The 4,016-nt window shown below is 38.0% G+C and overlaps 1 pseudogene; it reads right to left on the bottom strand.

The window, feature by feature from the left end:
* Window positions 1-405: 405 nt before the first annotated feature.
* On the bottom strand, window positions 406-3,613 carry LOC133072724 (large ribosomal subunit protein uL6-like; annotated as a pseudogene).
* Between the last annotated feature and the right edge of the window lie 403 nt (window positions 3,614-4,016).

Here is a 4,016-nt window from a genome sequence, read left to right as displayed (position 1 = left end):
CAACTCTTCCCATCAGGTGGACAAAGTATTGGAGCTTCAGCTTCAGTGTCAGTCCTTCCAATGAATATTCAGGACTGATTTCCTTTAAGACTGACTGGCTTGATCTTGTTGTCCAAAGGACTCTCATGAGTTCTCCAGCAAATTCAGAGGTAAAACTAACAAACAGATCGTTGAAGAAACACAGATTAGAGAGAATGTTGAAATAAGGATGATTCTTGGCTTGAGCAAGTGATAGTTCCATTATATAAACAGGAAACAGCTTGCAGATAGAGAGGGTAAACAGATGATCTGGATTTTTGGTTGGTTTCTTCAATAGAGCCTTTATTTCATCTTTAAAATATCACAAGGAGATTTTAGTAGTCGCCAAGCATCTTATTGTTTCCATAGGTAGACAACTCTTAGATATTATTCATCAGCCAGCTGAACTTTTCCTTTTTCAGAAACATAGATACCATACCCAAATTTTCTGATATTCTCACTTATAAATGTTCTGGCTTGCTGAATCAAAATAGCTAGGTTTGATACATGTTCAATGCCATTTTCTTCAAGAATTACCTCATCATTCTGAACTTGAGATGGTGAACAAGGAATGCCTAGTCTCATTCAAACACTACAGATGTAACTTTCAAATAAGAAATTTCTAATTTCAACAGGAGACTCATTCTAAATAATGAGGTTGACTGGCAAGTGGCACAAATCTCACTTTGTAAGAGGAGCCTAGTGCAACAGTCTTGATCATGTTCTATGCTTGACAAGATAGTGCAAGCAGTAACCACTTCCTTTCTATTTCCCTACCATTTGTCAGGGTGGAGTCTCTTCATTTCAAGGAAACTGAATTCTACACTGATGTGACTGAAGTTTCTCCACAGTGTTCCTATGAGGTCCTTGAAAATAACTGTACTTCCTTTCAGAGTGATGTCAAGATTTTCTGAAATATTAACAATCTGATCAAAATCATCTTCCTTCTTACAGTAGAGGTAGCAAAAAGTGTAAATAATCTCTTTTGAATGAATTATGTTTGAATTACCCTAAGGGAGATATCAGGAAGATAGCTGAATATATGTAATTGAAGCTTAAAGAAGAGATCTGGATAAAAGATATAAATTTGGAAGTCATCAGCATGGAGGGTAAATATTACTTATGGTCATAGTGAGGCAGGAGGTAGATGTAGATGTACCCCCCTCCTCCCAGGGTAAAACAATTGGAGATTCATTCCCTATTGACCAAAACTCCAAGAGGAGAATGTGAAGTGAGTGAAGTCACTCAGTTGTGTCTGACTCTTTGCGACCCCATGAACTGCAGCCTCCCAGGCTCCCCCATCCATGGGATTTTTCAGGCAAGAGTACTGGAGTAGGTTGACATTTCCTTCTCCAGAAGAGGAGAATAGCAGGACAATAAAGGGAGGAGGCTGGGCCCTGCGCAGACCACATATTTCACATTCTTGAAGTCAGAAGACCTCCCTGACCACACATGCACAGAAAGCCCCCTTGAAGATCAAAGGGGAGTGATGTTAACTAATGTCAGGCTACCCACAGGCCTCTTTGGTAGAATCCATCTTGGCTAAGAGATGCGTGTACACACATGGAAAGATCCTGAGATACCAAAGATGGACAGTGAACCAGACAAATCAAAATGATTGGCCAAAGGAAAACCAAAAGAAATGCCTCATAAAAGTAATTCAAACTGCCATGTGGGTGTGACTCAGGCACTCTTCCTCTGAGTCAAACCGTGTGTCCAACCACATGTTCTATATTCTTCATCCTCTAAATAAATAATTGAGTTGCTTCACTACTTTCCACCTTTGTGGAAATTCCTTTGTTCAAAGTCGAAAAGCCAGGGCCCTTGTCACTGAACTGGTCTAGTGGCTAGAATCTAGTACTTTCACTGAGACAACCCAGCCCCAGGCTCTGGCTGGGAACCCATGCCCCACTCCAAGCGATTGCAGGTTGAAGCCACTCGAGATCAGTAGGACTAGGTAAGATCATCTAAATGCCAGCTGTCAGACACCAGGGGTAAATCACACATGTGTAGAAATCCTAAAAGCCTTTTGAGGATAAAATCTGAAATGAAAAACCATGTTTGCTAAAGAAATCATCACAGAGGAGGACCCACACTTAATTTGGGTTTTTTTTCTTGATTCTCCTGTGTCTGAAATTTATTCTATTTCGTTGTATAAGGCTTCTGGCATTGTTCAAAGAAATTCCTGTGATTCTATCATTTTAAATACTATTTTCAAAGAATGGATTAGCATGTTAAATATGTTGGCGATTTACATGAGAGACTTCCTTGAAATAATTAATTCTACAAATGACAAAGAACTGGCTAATGAAAGTGTTGACAAAGGTCTAAGTCTTAGGTGTTGAATGACAGAATCAGCTTTTACAAAACTGCAGTTCAGAGTGATGATTTGGAATGTTAGAAATAAATGATATTAGTTTGTAATAAAAGTTACATGTTTCACAGACTCACAGGATGGGAGAGCAAACTTCTCTTTGCCCAGTGGGGTATAGTAAGGATGAGGGGAAGGGATAGTTAGGGAGTTAGGGATAGACATGTACACACTGCTATATTTAAAATGGAACACCAAAAAGGACCTACCGTATAGTACAGAGAGCTCTGCTCAATGTTATGTGGACAGGCGAGGGGAGTTCGGGGAGAATGGATACATGTATATGCATGGCTCAGTCCCTTGGTTGTTTATCTGATACATTGCTAGTCAGCCATAATCAAATACAGAATAAAAAGTTTGATAAAAGAAATTTAAATATATCAGTTGAAACAATTATTAAAGTAAGAGATGCGAGCTACATCTCTATGTAATAGTTTATATTTTTTAATTTGGAGGTTCAAAAAATAAAGACTAAACTTCAATTAATGATGTGATATAGGTACTTAAAATGTAAATATAATCTGTGTGGTTATCAGTGAAAAGCAGATAGACCTGTAAGTGTAAGTCCATGCCATCACTTTCCAGCAATGGGTCTTTGGAATCTTAATATCCATGCCACTTGTCAAATTGTCTTAATAACAGTCTAGAATATAAGGAGCTTCTCTTAAAAATTGTTTGAGGGGATTTTTCCATGCTACTAAGCATACTGGAAAATTATTATAATAGTTGCACAATAGTCCATTTCCTGAAAGTTCTAAACTGTCATTTCTTATCATCTTGTTGGATATTTAGAATCTTTTTATTTTACATTATTATCAGAAATTTTTATTTGTTTTGAATCTTAGCCCTTGGTATTCTGCAGAAGCCCTACTATATACACCCCACACACCATCTCTCTACTTGACCTTCTCTTTGAGGGTGTTTAAATGCCCTCTACTCCTTCACTCTCATACCTCCAAGATCTCTTCTGCTTTCCCCCTCAGCAGTTGACCTTGCTTTAAAAAAAAAAAAAAAGAAAGGAAAAGAAAAAAAGAGAAAAAGCAAAGAGAAGAAAATGTTCCAAATTGCTACAATCAAGTCACCTATTTGTATCTGTGCCTATACATTCTGTTTTCCCTTCTGTTGCTTTGAATGAACAGCCTGTGTTTTTGTTGAAGGACATTTCTTCCACTTGTGCACCTGCTCAAGCACACTGCTCCAGGAATTTTTCTTTGTCTTGGACATTTTAATTTTCCCTCTTGACTAAATGATCCCAAAAGCACACAAGCATTCTGCTATTTCTCCCATCTTGATAAAAATAAGAAAAAAAATCTCAATACCACATCCTTTGTCTACCTTATTTGCTCTCCTTTAGAGGCAAACTTCTATGTGTTCTTTATAAGTTGCCTTCAGTTCCTTTCTTTCCAGTCTCTTGACTCTTGCCCAATTAGCATTTCACCCCATATGCCACCAGAACTTTCCTCAAGGTTATCACTGCCTCAGTATTTTAAGCCAATAACAAATTCTCCGTCCTCATCTTATCTATAAGGCCAGAAGTACTAATAAGGCTCAGGATAGTCTCCTAAATATACTCTTTTCTCAGCAACCAGGCTTTCATATGTTCTTTCTCTCCCAGTTTTTCTAGCTT

This window comes from Dama dama, chromosome 18 (genome assembly GCF_033118175.1).
Source record: "Dama dama isolate Ldn47 chromosome 18, ASM3311817v1, whole genome shotgun sequence".
Taxonomy (NCBI): domain Eukaryota; kingdom Metazoa; phylum Chordata; class Mammalia; order Artiodactyla; family Cervidae; genus Dama; species Dama dama.
The sequence above is the reverse complement of the archived record's forward strand: the minus strand, read 5'-3'. Positions and strand labels throughout refer to the sequence as shown.